The sequence below is a fragment of the Myotis myotis genome, unplaced genomic scaffold, assembly GCF_014108235.1.
Source record: "Myotis myotis isolate mMyoMyo1 unplaced genomic scaffold, mMyoMyo1.p scaffold_m19_p_14, whole genome shotgun sequence".
Taxonomy (NCBI): domain Eukaryota; kingdom Metazoa; phylum Chordata; class Mammalia; order Chiroptera; family Vespertilionidae; genus Myotis; species Myotis myotis.
Genome location: NW_023416318.1, coordinates 28775461 through 28793309, shown reverse-complemented (window position 1 = coordinate 28793309; position 17849 = coordinate 28775461).

Below are 17849 nucleotides of genomic sequence, written 5' to 3'. Positions count from 1 at the left end.
GAAAAGTGGCAGGCGGACTGTCAAACCTGATGCAAATGGTATTTTATAAAAAGTGGTTTAAATTGGCCGAAGCTGTTTTTAGACTGATCAGTTAAAAAAAATATGTAGGGCATCTTTCTGACTTGCAGAAACACAGCTCCCAGGAATCTGAGTTTTCATCATGTACTTTGGGAGAGGTTTGTAGGTGGGCACAGGCTTGTCTTAAAAAGTAGATGAGGATTTGTTAATGTGGGGATATGTAAATTGGCTTTAGGATGCTCTCAATTAATAGAAAGGGACTTGCGTGCCAAGCGGAGAGAAAGGAAAGAGATAGCGGAATGAATATACTTGCATAACCGGGAGAGATAAGCTTCCTTTTGGTTTCCCCTGTGCTATTTGAAGAGTTGCAGGAATTCTGCCCCTGGACCCCAGAGGCATGGCTCCTTTAGCTCTTGGGGATTATAGTTACTCTCATTTCCACCAGGAATAGAAGAGGCAGGTGGTGTTTTGATCCTTACAAAGGGATTGCAGGAGTAGCAGGTAGCAACTGGGAAAAGTTAAGTGTTCTATGAAGACGCTCTTGAGATTAGACAAGGCAGGAACTCAAAATTCCACTGAAGAACTTTGCAGTTTATATTAATATCCGAGCTGTCCATAGCCCTTCTCTTTCTTTCTGCTTAAATCCCAAGCTCCAGTCTAGATGCAGCCAGGGTGCTTGCCTCTAGAGCTGACCCTGGTCTAGAGATGTGCTCTGAACAGAATGCCGTTGCTGACACTCCTTTCTTGTGAAGTCTGTGGAGTTACGCTTTTTGGAGCCCCTATCTTGTACTATCCAGATGAGATGCAAAATATTGAACATGCCTGGCCATATTTGGCTCAATGTAAAGTAGATGTTGGAAATTTCTGTGAAATGATGAATATGTGAACAGCTACAAAATTTCCCTCCTGCTCTGGCTGTCAAGGATTCTAAGTGGGTTGTTTCAGTATCTCTCTACTTTTCCCCTGGATTCATTATATGACTTGGGGATGACAAATTGGTGGGGGGAAGAGAGTGATAAAAAGAAGGTTTTGAGGGGAGGTTTCAGGTGGTTTTGAGAAAAGACCCGAGAGAAGGTTCAATGTGTATAATTCATGCATTGGAGAAGGAAAGAGATTTTAAGAAGTGTTGCTGTTCACTAAAGTTATTTTCATGGTGTTAGGTGTCAGAGAAAAAAATAAAAATTGGTGCTAAATTATATTGTATTATTTTGGTTGTATGGCCCATGTTCTTTGACTGCAGTGCCATTTTGGTGCCAAACTATGTGGATCACATCATTATAGCATTGTATTTGGTGCAGCCACTGGTTAATTCCTGTGCATTGTTAGGTATCTGCTCTCAGCCCCCTACAAAACAAACATGAATTGTAGTTGGAGCTCTGGACATATCCACTTAGGAAGATGAAAGACTGGAAAATGTTTTAGGGGTGTTGTTTGTTCAATATGTTGGTTGTTCACTGCAGTGATAGCCATGAGTGACAGGAGAGAGGCTCAGGCACACAAGAATTTGAATAGCTCCTGTTTCCTGCTGTAGGTATCTTATCCTTGCTTTGTGGTGTATCTGAATGCTGGCCTTGGCCTTTCTGTACATTATATTCCAGCACTTGTGTTTGCTTCATTCAAGTTCTTATCCTCTTTTGACCTTGCACATCTTCCTCAGTTCTGACTCCCTGCCTTTGCTCAGGCTGTCACCCTCACTTGGGGACATCCTCTTACCTTCCCTTTATCTATTTGCACCCTACCCATACTTTAAGGGACATGCAAAGATCTCATGATCTACTCATGTTCTCAAGTTCACCAGGGTCTTTCTGTGTTTGTTGTACTGCTTTGTCAAGTATTAATTATTTTATGAAGCTTAGTAATCAGACTCATAAGATTGGAGAGTTGGAGGAACCCTTACAGAACATATCCGATGTTTTCATGATGTAACCACGATTTCGATGATGCAACTGAGGTTCAGTGACATACTGTTACTGACTTTAGATCACCCACTGGGAATATATAGTAGCATGTTTATAAACTGGAAATTTCTATAAAAAGCAGTTGCTTTTGTAGTGGCAGAGTCATGTCTCAGAGCCAAGTCTTTCGGCTCCTTCCTGCTGTATCCATTTACCAAACTGCCTCTATTAAGTTGCTGTTATTCTGGTTAAGCCCTGCCTGCCCAGCTTGAGGTGGGAGATCAAATGTAGCACCCACCATGTCCCAGCCACATTTGTTACAAACACCCTGTGAGATAATGTATCACACTTAGTTTTACAAATGAGCACACTAAGCCTCATAGAAGTTAAAATGCTTACTCAACACAGAAAGCAATAGGGGCAGCGTTCAAATGTAGCTCTGCCTAACTCAGAAGCTTGGGTGTCTCCTTTCTCTTTCCTCATACCATCCTCCTTGAGGCAGAGATGGATTCTTTTTTATTTTATTTCCCTCAACATTGACCTCATCTTTGGCCACAGCATATGATCAATCACAATGTTCTACTTTATTGACGGCTAAGTTTTCCATGGGAAGTCTCTATAAACTTTGTCTTTTCAATGAGCAATTTTTTAAGGATGACCCATCCCACAAACTCTATTTTCCAGTGATTCACAATTATTATTTTTTTTTAAATCATAGCTTAAAAAGAACTTCATATGCTCTGTCTCTCTACAGCAGTGGTTCTCAACCTTCTGGCCCTTTAAATACAGTTCCTCATGTTGTGACCCAACCATAAAATTATTTTCGCTGCTACTTCATAACTGTAATGTTGCTACTGTTATGAATCGTAATGTAAATATCTGATATGCAGGATGGTCTTAGGCGACCCCTGTGAAAGGGTCGTTCGACTGCCAAAAGGGTCGCGACCCACAGGTTGAGAACCGCTGCTCTAGAGACAGATGTGAGAATTTGGCTGGGGCTTTGAAATCTTCATTGAAGCTCACTCATAAAATATAAGAATAATTCATTTTGTTTTTTAATGGGTGAATTCTGCATGATTGACAAGAACAAAAATGGGGTCAGAGGCTGTCACAGCCCAAACTGATCTGCAAAGTTGCTCCCTGCCCCATGTCAAGACTGTAGATGCGACAGCAACTCTTGTGGACAGTTCGTTGACGACAGTGACCTGAGCACAGTGGGCTTTGTTCAGCTTAAGAGGCTCTCTAATTCCCAGGGTCAGTTTTCTCTTTCTCTCTCTCAGGGATCCTGTTATTGCGCCTGGCCATTTTTCATAAAATGAGATGTCTCACATGACATCTTACACTGAGGGTGCCCTAGAAAATTATTAATGCTACTATCCTAGGGTAAATCTGTTCTTTAAGAGGGTCAATAGAGGCATTATGCCTTTAAAAAGTAAGTATAATTTAGGATTATTGGTGATATAAAGGCTGATGAGAAGCTTGGTTTTGGCTGACTAACTGTAGACATTAAATGGTAAAAGGAGGGAATATATTTTTTATTCCTTTCCAGTCTACCATAGTACCATTGAGCACTATGTATTGAAAATGGACCCCGGTTTGTAATGAGGAGGTAATGACTATGAGCCAAAGAAGTAAAGAGCAAAGGTCCATAGTAAGGGGCATTCATCATGAGACCAGTCATTTTAAATTATGACCTTTTCTCCTCTGTCCTACTTGCAAGACCTCACTGTAGCTATGGATACCTATCTGACTCTGCCCTTTGCCTCCTAGGAATCACCGCTTTTAATTCAGCACAAGTCCTGCATTCACTGGGCCTCCACACAGCATCCCTTTGTTTTATTTTATTCTTTTTTTTCCCAACTACTGGAGAGTGATTTTAATTTCAAATGGTAATCTACACATTCAGAAATACCCTCAGGCATGCACTACATATAACAAGGTAAACTTCGTCCAATTTTACCTGTCACTACCTATATTTTTCCTCTAACGATGTGAGAGTCTATTTGCCAAACGATCGCAGTTTGGACTGTGGTTTTGAATAGTGTCACTGGCAGATGAGTCTATTCAGCCTCTAGGGATGGCATCTCTTGATGTCTCTCCTAATGCCCCCGTGTTTATTCTTTTCACTGCAAGATGCTCACCCATTCATCTAAACTGTCAACTTTCCCAATAACCTGTCTTATGAAATAGCAACCATTGTCTCTCTGTGTCCCCTGAAGACAGAAAGGAAAAAACCAAGGTTTCTGCTTTCGCAGCATCCACCTGCTAAGAGAGAGGTTTTCGACCGGACTATATCTCCACCTGAAGTGGTGTTACAGAACACTGACTAAGTAAAGACAGGGGGCAGTCTGATGGCCAATGCACTCTCCTCCTGTTCATTGAAGGGTCTGTCCCCTTGGCATCTATCACAAACCACTTGTTCCTGCTTACTGTGTTCTCTGCAATACCTCAGGTGCCGAGGGGCTCTAGAGCAGTTTAAAACATATTCTTGCCCTTAAGGAGTTGACAATCTAATCCATTCATTCAAGAATAAGTGGAATTACCTATTAAACAATATATTGTGTCAGGCACTAAATGAATGAGATGTAGGATATATCCTTGAGAGATTACTATATCTTAAGATTAGTCTTATATAAAAACACACCCAACGTCCTGTGCAATAAATGACATAAGAGTATGTTGCAAATGTTTAGCAGCAAGGATTCTCTGGCGGTTTTTCAGGTATACTACATTTTTAATGTACAATGCCAAATTCATTTGCATTTATTTTTCTATTCCTGCCCTCAATTTTTCTCCTCCTTTTTTTTCTTCTTCAAATCATGTCATTCTAGCCAACCAAACTCACAATATTGATTTTTTTCTCTCCACTCTTTTCCCTCCTTCTCCCCAGCCAGGTTTTGTCAAGTCTGTATGATAAATGTCTCACAACATATGCCCTTCCTCTCTCCACTGCTCCCACCCTCTCCTCCAAGGGCATTCCCTTTTCATTTGTAATTTTGGTCCTTACAATAATATCCAAGTGATTGATCTGTATATAGCTGCTTCTTCAGCTAATATATCCTCTACACTGCTGTCTGATCTATGATTCTGATTTTATTCAGCTATTTTATTTCTTTAACTGTTGATAGGAAAAATGTTCAACAATGTAAGCATGGCATATGGGGACTCACACCAGAGTAGCAAACTCTTTTTCTGTAAAAGAAGAAAATCAGGAGCTATTTTGGGTTGCATGGGCCATATAAGTGTCTGTCACAGCTACTCTTCTTTTCTGAAATAATATTTTATTTTAAATTATTTTTAAGTTCTTTTTTAAATTGTACTTTGAATAGTAACCTCATTTCTCAAATTTTCTAATTCTGATATATTGTTTTCAAAACTTCTATAATTTTCTTGATATGTTTTAGCTCGTTTTGAAATGTTGGACTACTATTTGTTTGTTTCCCCCTGTTATACAGGCATGACCTTCTTGCACATCTTCACTTTATATGGGAATTTTGTTCTTTTTTTGTTTCCCCTGTACTGATCTTATTTAGGATTCACCCATGTTCCTCTTTTGTTCTGTTTTAAATGACGTGAACTCCTTTGTACATTCATTGGGAGGGTGGCCAGGTAAATGTTCCAGTTTCAGAGCTTTTGAACCCTCTCGTCTGTTTACAAAATGTGGACTCTTGCTTTCCAAGGTCTATTTACTCTTTTCCCTTCTTCACTTTTATCTACATGTTCTCTCTCTCTCTCTCTCTCTCTCTCTCTCTCTCTCTCTCTCTCTCTCTCCTGTTCTTCCTGTTCTACTTAATTTGCATTCTATGCTCAGCAATTTCTCCTCGGAATATTTGTATTTTCTTTCTTGAAAGGAACTTCAGTTAGTATAGTTCACAGTTCTTAGCTCCTGACCACTCCAGCCTCATTTGACTTTATTACCACTGTCCCTTGGCATTTACCTAAGATTTGGAGTTTGCAAAACTTTCTCCAGTTTAGACAGTATTCATGTATTAACCTGCTGAGATTGCTAGTAAGTATCCATAGGTTATTTTGAGGGGCGCATGAACTCAGGTGCCAGGAGTTCCTTTTCCTTCCCTTTACCTACCCTGTACAGTTGCTATTATACAGGTCTTCTAGTTAGTAATCAGAACTCACTGACATGTATTTTGGTGTTCCTGGTGATATCTTGTCACCTCATCTTGTAATAGACGTGGTCTGTAGACTTTTGGATTCCTAGTTTATTTGTCTGTTTTTTTTATGCAGGGATTTGAGGAGACTGGATGAGTATGATGCTGTTGGAGCCCTCTTCCCAGTGTCCTGCCATTTCCTTTGTTCACTTTTATTTATTTATTTATTTATTTATTTATTTATTTATTTATTTATTTAATTTCTTTATTGATTAAGGTATTACATATGTGTCCTCATCCCCCCATTACCCCCTAAGTCCCCCCACTCATGCCCTTAACCCCTGTTGTCTGTGTCCATTGGTTAGGCCAGTGGTCAGCAAACTCATTAGTCAACAGAGCCAAATATCAAGAGTACGATTGAAATTTCTTTTGAGAGCCAAATTTTTTAAACTTACACTATATAGGTAGGTACATTGTTATTAACTTAATTAGGGTACTCCTAAGCTGGCCTTTGCTAAAAACGTCCTCAATCTGATTGAGGTACGTTCGCTGAGGTCGACCCCTTCCAACTCTCCCATCCACACTCGTCTTGTATACTTGTTTCCTCTATCTCCTTTCTGAAAACTGACTTCTGCGCGTGGGCCATGAAGTTTCAATCACACTGTACATGTGTGCCCGCACGTGGTATTTTGTGGAAGAGCCACACTCAACGGGCCAAAGAGCTGCATGTGGCTCGCGAGCCACGGTTTGCTGACCACTGGGTTAGGCTTATATGCATACATACAAGTCCTTTGGTTGATCTCTCGCCCTTATTCCTACCCTCCCCTACCTTCCCTCTGAGGTTTGACAGTCTGCTTCTTTCACTTAAAAAAAAAATTATTGATTTCAGAGAGGAAGGGAAAGGGAGAGAGATACAGAAACATCAGTAATGAGAGGGTATCATTGATCGACTGCCTCCTGCATGCCCCACACTGGGGATTGAGCCTGCAACCCAGGCATATACTCTGATCGGGAATCAAACTGTGACCTCCTGGTTCATAGGTTGACACTCAACCACTGAGCCATGCTGGCCAGGCTCACTGTTTTAATGTGATCCAATATGACTATTCATAATTTTTATTGTCTCATATTTACAGTAAGCCTCAAGATCTTGCTTAGAACATATCTTATTTTCTTTTGTTCTCTTTTCTAGTTTCTAACCCAGATATCTTTCCCAGAGTAAAGTGCTATTATATATAATACTTGATAAGATCTAAATTCCTTATTGAATTTAGTGTTGAAATTCAACACTTCATGTTATTCATTTTGTACTTAAATTTTCCCTTTTAGAAATGAATTAAGAAGCCTTCTATAATGTATTTTGCTATCTTTCAATGGAGGCTAAACTGTAGTCTAATAACTATAACAGGAAAACATTGCCAAGTTATACTTTATGGTATATAATAGTGTCTGTAGCTATGTGTTAAGTTTATGAATGACTAAATCACATTCAATAGACAGTTGATGCTGAGAAACATCATGTTTTTTGGCTGATTATTTGGCCCTTACAGCTCATCTTATATGCAGCAACATGTAGATCTGTCAAGCTTCACTGATACCTTCAGGATGGAAGTACTTAATGTTTACATCTTACAGGCCCCTTTAAAAGTACAAAGTGGTGTAATTTAATGTTTTTATATTACAAAACCTTGGAAAATGTGCTATATCCAGTGGATCAGATTATCCATTCCGAATCAGATGAGAATTTACTAGAAGTATGACCTATTGGCATATTGCATTAGTTTTCTGTGGTGCCATAGTTAGTTGGTCAGATGTCTGGGTGGGCAGCACTAGATCATCAGATGAGGTCCAACAAGGGCAAACTCAAGGTGCTGGCAAGGCTACATTCTTACTGGTGGCTCTGGAGAAGAATCTACTTCTATGCTCATTCAGATGGTTGCCTGGATTCAGTTTCCTGCAAGTATAGAATTGAAATTCCTATGTCCTTGCTTGTCATTAGCCAGGGACTGGTATTTCTCCTATGGGCTGCCTGAATTCCTTTTCATGCTTTCTAAGTAGCCCCAGACATGGCAGATTGAGTCTTTTCTTGCTTTTAATGTCTCTGGCCTCCACTTACACTGAGTGGCCAGATTATTATGACCACCCCATCAGTACTTCATTGACACTTCTAAAAATACTGAATATTGAAAACTTCCTAAGCAAATACTCTCAAGGTTTTATTATTATTATTATTTGCATAACTAACTCACTTCATTTTACTGATGGGGTGGTCATAATAATCTGGCCGGTCATAATAATCTGGCCACTCAGTGTATATTACTTCTCTTTTGCCTCCAGTCAGGAAAAGTCTCTGCTTTTAAGGGCTCATATGATCAGATATGGCCTCCTAGATAATCCAGAAAAATTATCCTACTTTAAGTTTAATAAGGTTATGCCGAAACCGGTTTGGCTCAGTGGATAGAGCGTCGGCCTGCGGACTGAAAGGTCCCGGGTTCGATTCCGGTCAAGGGCATGTACCTGGGTTGCGGGCACATCCCCAGTGGGAGATGTGCAGGAGGTAGCTGATCGATGTTTCTCTCTCATCGATGTTTCTAACTCTCTATCTCTCTCCCTTCCTCTCTGTAAAAAATCAATAAAATATATTAAAAAAAAAAGTTTAATAAGGTTAGTTAATTTGCAAAGTTCCCCTTGCCATGTAATAGAACGGATTCCAGCAATGAGGGCATAGATATCCTTGGAGTACCATTCTGCTTATCCATATATTGTTACAATTTTACTTATTAGTGGCTGGAAAACATATCAGGTTAATAGGAGTAATTAAGCAATAACATGAAAATAGCTCTTTTATTTATCATGGAATAAGGATGTCCGCATTACCGCCTTCATAATTCTCCCAGACTTCTTCCTCTTATATTAAAGAGATGATTAATAGGCATAACTATAGGTAACAAGGGTTAATTTATAGAAGCCTTTTGTTGGCCAGTGTTATTCACAGAGGCCAGAGACAACTCTAGAAATATAGTTTTCTTAGAAAACTTCTTTCATCTCTGTTATTACAAGGATGGAATAAGGGAATCCTCTGGCAAATGACAAGTTTGCTTTTAGCTTACTTAGGGAATAATAATAATGGTTATGCCCTTAAATTTGCTAGGCTATTTGATTAGCTCTTTACAAACATCATATTTGACATTCACAACAACTCTGTGAGGTAGATTATTTCCCCCAGAATATAGATAAGGAGGCATTAAAGGAGTCAGGTGATAAGCCCAAGGCTTATGGGTGGTGGAGCTAAGATTTTAAAGCCAGATGCAAAGCCTGTGCTGTTTAGAAAAAGTAAGTGCTTATCTTTATTAAAGTTACATATGAAAATATTGTAAACTGTTATTATATAAGGCTTGTTACCAGAAATAGCAGTCTTCTGCTCTTATCATTTCCATTTTCATCTCCCAAAGATAACAGCTTCCAATTATTTTATCAGTTTGGTTACCTCCATAGCTCTATACAACGTGTGTACGCTGTTTCTTGATTTTCCAGTTTTATTATTTATATAGTGACTTCTCCCTTTGGAAAATTGGGATAATTTAACTCTCTCTTCTGCCTTACCTCACTTCTTTTTAAAAAAATTCCCATTTAAAGAAAATTCTTTCATTTTGAACATCTTTGGGGATAATTTTTTAATCTTTTCTTCTAACTTCTCTATTAAATTTTTAATGCACGCTATCATAGTTTTAATTTACAGAAGTTTTCTTTTTTTCATCTGATTATTACTTTTGGATAGCATAGTACACTCAGTTCTCTAAGTATATGAATGATATATTTGTATTTTATTATTTTTCCCCCAAGTTGCTTTTCTCTGTTTTGATTTGCACTCTTCAAGTTTATGGGAATCACCAGTGTTGTGGGTCAGGCCCGTTCTCTAGAGCTGTTTAGTTTTCTAAGAGTAATAGCATCCTTGGACTTGGTCATGAAAGAGAGCTCCTGGTTGTTGTTAGTGGTGAGAGTATCAAGATTCTGCATGTAGGCTTTTATATTTTCTCTATTTTCTTGGTTTCACATTTCTATTCTTACCAGTGCTTTCTTTCCTCCAAATCAAAGCTACTCTGTTGTTGTTTTTTCCCTCCGGAGAATACATTTCTAGTCTTCTGATGGGGTAGAACCGTCATTAAATCAGAGAGATGATCATGGGGTCCAATGGCTCTGTAACATACTTTGAACCTGTTCTCCCATTTGGAGCCCCATCCACACCCCATGGCAGAGGTGACAGGGGATGCCCCTTTCTAAGCCTTTTGTGGGGTTCTGGAGTGTGAGCCAAGTTGCTTTTCAGCATTCTCTCCTTCATTTAAGAATCAGCTTTTTGGGTTTGCCCTTGTGCATCTGCTTGGCAGATTTCATAATGTTGCCTTCTCTCCTTGGCTTTAGGAGAGAATATTATACCTTTTAAATATTGCTTTGCTATCATCTCAGTAGGTCTTGAAAGGGAGCAGAGGTAAACACTTATGCTCACTCTGTCATCTGCCAGTTTTCACTGGCACCTGAGCCAACTGTGTTATTTTCCAGATGTGTTGTCTTTTCAGGCCCTACTGAGTCAACACTGGCAGTTTGAATGGTTCATTCAGATGAACAAATAAGAATCCAGGGTAAGAACCATATGAAAGGCCCTTACTTACTCCAGAGCCTGAAAAATACACTAGTGTTAAGTACAGATTTTCAGATACAACTATCAACACCCACACTTCCTTCCTCAACATCAGCCTTCAGAAATGGCTGTGATGCTGCCATTTATCTCAGCTTAGCAAAGGCTCATACAAGGAGTGTGGAAATCGCAGTTGAGTGTTATGGAGGCTCTTTAAGGAACAGGACTAGTGACAAGACTGTCTATATCTAATTGAACTTCTTCAAGAAGGAAGAAATCCAATTACCGGTATAAACCCGAGTGTTAAAGCAGGGCATGCAGGTTTTTCTCTCTGGAGTAGCCATGCCTTTGACAAGTTACCAGGGATTCTGAAGGCAGATAGGAATAAACTGTCTGCCTTAGGTGGCAGATGGTGGCTTGATTGGAAAACCCTTAGTTCTCTTGAATCTGTACTTTTGCTTGAGCTGATCAGCAATTTGATAACTACTCACTAAGCACTGGCTTCAGGGCAGGTGGAGTGTGAGGCTCATACTATTAGAACTGAAAAGAGATGTGGGGTAGCACCTACCACAGTGCTTGGAACATCTTTGCCCTTAGTATATACCTATTAGAGTGAAAATATGGGCATTGCTGTCAAGTAGCCTGCTCTCTGGATAGCGAGGTAAAGGCAGCATGTGAGAGTGCATAGAAGAAACAAAGCTTTAGAAGGTCTGAAAGCTAGAGTAATAATCAGGTGGAAATTAACTACCCAGCTCCCTTCCCATGTGGGCCTGAAAAACTTGACCAAGCTGAGGAGAGAGTAATTGCGTGATAAAATCTTATGTAAAATATTCAAGGTACTGAATATCACCTGATGTGGCTAGATTTTTGGGATCCAAAATAGTTCTGTGAATGAACACGGGCAAGGAAAATACTTGGATCCTAAAGCACTCGTACATAACTGACACATTTTTACTTACGTTTTTCAATAAAATGAGAATATAAATCTGCATATACCAGACTTGTAAGTATTATATATAAGGGAATTTTGAATAAATTGTTCTGACTAGATTATCTAAATTTTTCAGTCAAACCCCACTCTTACAACAGGTTTGAGCAACATTTAAAAATCCGGAGTCCCTTAGTTTCAAATATGATGAAGTGAATGTATTCATCCAGTTGTTATCACATGAATACAGTGGTGAACTGGGGCTTAATTTGTAAAACTAATATAAAGCACTTGAGGAATTTGTACCAAGTATCCTCTTGTGATAATTTTAGTCTTGAAAAATATGTACCATCTCTCAAAGAGAATTATTTAAACGGTTTTCATCTGTGTGGCAGGTATTGTTGACTGTAGTACATTTGATTTGGGCTGAAGGGAAGCTCTGTCCATAGGAGACCTTCATGGGATCCTGGAAGTCAGGGGGGCAGGAGGAGCCATTCCGCTGTGGCTGCACCTCAGGCAGACGAGCCAGCAGTGCTAGCAGTAGGGTCTTGGTTCTGGTTTGGCACCTTCAGTGGCACTAGAAGCAAGTGTCCTCCCTCAGGTTCTTGCAATGGCGCCAGCAGCTTCTTCTTCTTTTTTTTAAAAAAATATATTTTATTGATTTTTTACAGAGAGGGAGAGAGAGGGATAGAGAGTTAGAAACATCGATGAGAGAGAAACATTGATCAGCTGCCTCCTGCACACCTCCCATTGGGGATGTGCCCGCAACCAAGGTACATGCGCTTGACCAGAATCAAACCTGGGACCCTTCAGTCCGCAGGCCGACGCTCTACCCACTGAGTCAAACCGGTTAGGGCACCAGCAGCTTCTTGATCAATATCCCACCTCCCTCTTTTGCTCCTGGGGAACTTCCAGCCCTTTTCTAACTAATATCTTGCATTAAATCTCTCTGTCTCCAGAGTGGTTTCTGTTTACCTTCCTGGGCACTGGCTGATAAAGAACAGAATTTTTAAAAAGTAAAATCAGGATTTTTCTTTGCTTTTTGATAAAGTGTTTTCTTATTTCTGGATGTTGGCCTGATGTTCTGGTTTCTCTATATCTTGGCTTTCTGAGGGAGTTGATTTAGTCTTATTTGGAGGTCATATGTGTAACTACATAGAAATTATTTTCGTGTAATCAAATAGTCTTCAACCTTATTTTATATTATATGAATATACTACACATTATCTATCTTTCTGTTGCATGCTATCTATTCAAATGTTCTTGCATTAATTATGTATTATAGCATAGTGAATTACCCCAAGCCTTAGTGGCTTAAAATAACAATTATTAACTCAGTTTCTGTAGGTCAGGAATCGGGTGTGACATAGCTGGGACAGATGGCTCAGGGTCTCTCAAGACTGCAGCCAAGGCAGTGGCAGGTGTTTTGGTCTTAAACTGATGGCTTAACTAGCGGAGGATCTGCTTCCAACATGTGGTCGTTAACGAGATTCAGTGCCTCATGGGCTGTTGAACTGAAGGCCTGAATTCCTCGCTGGTTGTTACCTGGAAGCTGCCTTCACTTCCTTGCCATGGCGTTTCTCAGCAAGGGAGCTCACTGCCTGGTATGGGGGCTGGCCATCACAGAAAGCAGGAGCAAAGAGGGAGAGAAGTGAGAGAGTGGAGAGAGAGGAGAGAGCGAGAGAGCAAGAGCGAGAGCGAGAGCGAGCGAGCGAGAGAGAGAGAGAGAGAGAGAGAGAGAGGCTTATAACCTAATCTTGGAAGGGACATCCCACCACTTTTTCCATATTCTATTTGGTGGAAGCAAGTCACTGCAGTGGAACCTCAGTTCTCTAACTTAATTCGTACCAGAAGGCTGTTTGAGAAGCGATTTGTCCGAATCATGTTTTCCCATTAGAAATAATGTAAATTGAATCAATTCATTTCAGACCCCCAAATGTTTCCCTGTTTTAACCTTTCCTATATACATGTCTATATACATTAGTGCATGTCTAATATACAGATTAATCTATAAGCAAACACTTCTTAAATTTATCAAACCACCTCCTACTAATGAGACCTGCTGATGCTTTTAAATAGATCACTCTCAGCACTCTTTGCAGGGGTGCCTTTTAAGAAGTCAGTGTACAGCATCTTTGCTTTTTCACATATCACTGCCTCTGAAATGCTGTCATCACCTGTTTTCCCTTTATCCAAATCAACAACAGTTTTTTTCCCTCTTCAGTTGCCTGTGATTTTTTCATTGTTTCTTCACACCCTTAGCCTCTTTATGTTTTAAAATTGTGCTAATTGTCCATTTTGCCAGCAACAAAATTAAAAAAAAAAAAAACCCACACGCAAAAATATTCACAGCACCATTTCCCGAGATGTAAACAAGAGGTTTAGTGGTAACTGACTGCATCCCCTCCTCTGTGGCCTGCGAGACACTTTTTGTCATGCTGATGTATCAGCATGCAAGGCTTGTCAGGTAGAGAACTGAAGTTTTGTTCAAAGACCCAGACATTTTTTTCCATGAACACTTGTCCAGAATGGAATTGTTCAAGATGGGAGACATTCAAAAACCGAGGTTTGACTATATATCCAGCCCCTACATGAGGGCAGAGGGATCGCACAGGCGAGTGAATACCAGGAAGTGGGGATCATTTCAGAAATTGTCAACCTATTACTTTCTTAAAGAAACAGTATATTTCTTGGTTTCTGCTTCAGTACTTAGCATAATGTTGATGAAAATTGGGCTTATAGCATAGACAGCCTAATTCTTTAGTTTTAGTGACTAAACATATAAACTTATAAGCAGTAGAGACAGGCAGCCAAACTAATTAAACCACCTCCTTTTCCACGCTGGAATATACACTTATTTCTTGAGACTCCAATTAATATGTTATTAGTTTTTATTTCTATAGTAGAGGCCCGATGCATGAAATTTATGCAAGAGTAGGCCTTCCTTCCCCCAGCTGCCGGCACTGGCTTCCCTCTGGCGCCGGGGACCTGGGCTTCCCTTGCAGCCCCGGCTCCGTCCAGAAGGACGTATGGAAGGATGTCCGCTCAAATTAGCATATTATGCTTTTATTATTATAGATTATGTAAAATTACCAAATAAATCACTTTAGGTATTACTGGTTTACCTGAGAGATTTTCTTTAGTTATAGAGAACTTTGATATCTGCAGGGCAATCTCCACCCAGAATTCATCCTGTAATGGCCACAGAAATGGAAAATGCGCCACCTGCGAACTTTCAGGTAAATCGATCCCCATTTCCAGTGGGTGTGAAAATGTCTACCTTTAATGGGGTCTTTCAAAATTGCATCATGCTTGCACTTCAGTCTCTTCCCTAAATCTTAATAAAAAGCAAAGTGCTCTCTTTGGATAGGGGCAGGTTTCCGCTGTTAAAGACATTCATATGGCAACCCCAGGCCATCTCTTACAAGTCCTGCTGATGCTTTTATCATCTCAGATATAAAAAAGGGCTTAGAGTGGCTTCGTTCAAACCCTCTCTATGAACAGTCAAAATCTGCCAATAAGTCAGAACGAGATGCCACTATATAAAGACACAGCAGTTGCATTATTTTCCAGGTAGGGAATGTGTGGGCTATGCTGAACCATATTACATTTGAAGAAGAAAGTTTTTGTAAATCTGAGCTCCCAGAGCTATCCGCCACAAGTTTCGATGTACACATTAAAATATTTGGTGCAAGGCTTATCATAGTAAGATTTGAAGAGCAATAGCAAAACAACACCCCGGACAGACTACTTCCAGTTTGGCCATGATGCCTGCTATTCTATTATTTAAGAGCCACTCCTATGGATGAATTTATTATTCCTTTTCCAAACGTGAATGGCTTTGGAAGGAAAAACATGTCAGTACTTTTCAGAACCCAGTATATTTAGGTACATTAATCAAATTCTTTCCGTCGGACTGTTGAGAAGTGGCAGAAGGTGTTGGAAAGGAGAATGAGGATCACAGGTCAGTTGGGTCCTTGGGAGAGCAGAGGGCACACTGGGGAAGGACGAGGAAACCCCATGAGTCAGGCATTCACTGTGTGCCAGGTTCTGTGTAAAGTATGACATGTGGGCTGTGTAACTCGATGCCCACATCTCCCTTGCAGGGCTGGAAGGGAGCTGAGATTCAGACTCTGCTCTTTTCATCACACTTTCTCAGAATAATGGCATAAGGTTAGGTGGGAAGCCCCAGGAATAGAATTGACAACTTATTTTCTTAAATGTGTATAATATGGTGAAAGAGAGAAGGAGAGAGCCATCCTCCACCAGAAATGAAGCCTGTTACTATCTTTAGAGAGATCATGTTTGGATCAGTTTCTTTTTCCCAAGGAAATTGTTTGTTTGGTTATCTTAGAATGTCTGTCTTGCATGCTCCGGGCCATTTGGCGTAATAGCTTAAGGGAGCTGTGAGGGGCTACATTGGCTTGTGCGCCTCCTTTCTTTCCTACATCTGTTAGACTCAAATATATCCTCAGAGGCCAAAGTAAACAAGAATTGATGTTTATATTAATAACCCCAAAACATGAAGGAAATGGAAAATTGTGTTCAGTGGTCTACATATAAGAAGACAAAAATATGCATCCCGTATTTCAGAAAGATTTTAGTATGTTTATTTTTCTAAATATTGGTGCCTGAATTCATTAATGTCAACTCATTCCTTGACATGTTACTTAATTTTTAAAAATGGCTCAGAGGTGTTTGGCATGGTTCTTGTCCTCAGGATTTCTACTCTTGTTCATTCAACAAATATCCATTAAGCACCTACTGGATGCCGGGCAGAGGTCTAGAGGCTAGAGATAAAGCAGTGAACAAAATCATGTAGAACAAGAAGACAAAAAAGACATTTTAAAAAGGCCAGTTGTAGTATAAGATTCCCAGTACTGAAGGATACCAGGAAGAAAGGAAAACAGGGAAAAGCATACTAGTAGTCTTTGGGGAACTTTGCACTTGGCCAAAAAGAGGCAGAGTCTAATTTCCTGAAAAGTCTAAACTTTAATTTACAACATCTGACTGCTCTTAAAAGTACTATTTGGTCCACATATCTTTCTCCCTAGGATACTGGCCTCCTACCATTTATTCATTCAATGAATACTTGTGTGCCTGCTATATGCAGACAACCCAGTGGGTTGGATCTTTTTAATATAATGATGATGAAAAAAGAACAAACTATTCCCCTCATGGAAAGATTTATATATTTCAAAGTGCTGGAGAGGAAAATAACAAAGGGTTATTTGCAAAATACATATTGAAAGGCCCTCTCTTAGGAAATGACATTCATGCTGGAAACTTGGCTCACAAGAAAGAGGCAGGCAAGTGAAGAAGTGAAAGAGGATTCGGCTCGCAGAAGCCAAAAGTGTGGATAAAATCAGCATGTTTAAGAACAGAAACAAGGCCAGGATGGCAGGTGCAATAGGAGCGAGGGTGGCAGTCACATGAGAAGGTAGAGGTAAGCAAGAATTGGATTGCCTTGTAAGCCATAGTCAAGAGTTTGAGTTTTGTTCTAAATGCAAAGGAAGTCACTGATTGGGTTTAAGCAGGGGTAACCCAATTTATGTTTATAATTATCATTTTGGCTGCTTTGTGGAGAATGGATTTGAGGAGGAGAGTAATGAAAGACTGTTAGGAGGCTGGAGCTATAGACATCACAAGTTTTTCACTTGGCAGCACTAATAGATCATATAAGTAAAGTCTACTTTTGCCTTCTGGTTAGCTGAAGCACTTTTCTTAAGGTTTAGAGGTGATGCAGCAGCTAGAGTGTCACATGACTTTTCTCTTGGGAATCACTTAGACCAAATAAATGTTCAAAGCCAGTGTCCTGTTTAATTCACAACAGGGTGTGTTTTTTCCCTAGCTGTTCAATAGCCTCTTCTCTTTTTCCTTTTTTGTTTTCTGGTTATTACTTTCCCATTAGTACTTGATTCTTTCAAGTCATATTTGCTATTCCATGTCCCATCTACTCTCTTACATCCTAGCTCAAACAAGAGGCTCCTCACATTCTCAGTCACTCTAGTCTAGTCAGAAGGTAAATACTGACCACAGTATATGCTTTGTACAGAGCAGGAGAAGAAATGTTTCTTATAGGATTAAAGTGATTACATTATTCTTGCCATTTACTGTAACAACATTGGATTCTCTTTAGGAAAGCACCAGAGAGGAGTGGTTCATGGTAAACAGCCAAGTGGTGAGAATTCTGGTAGCCAAGGGAGGATGAAGTCAGTGGGTGTTATGCTCAATATATCATGGTATCTGTGTTTCCATGTGAATATCTT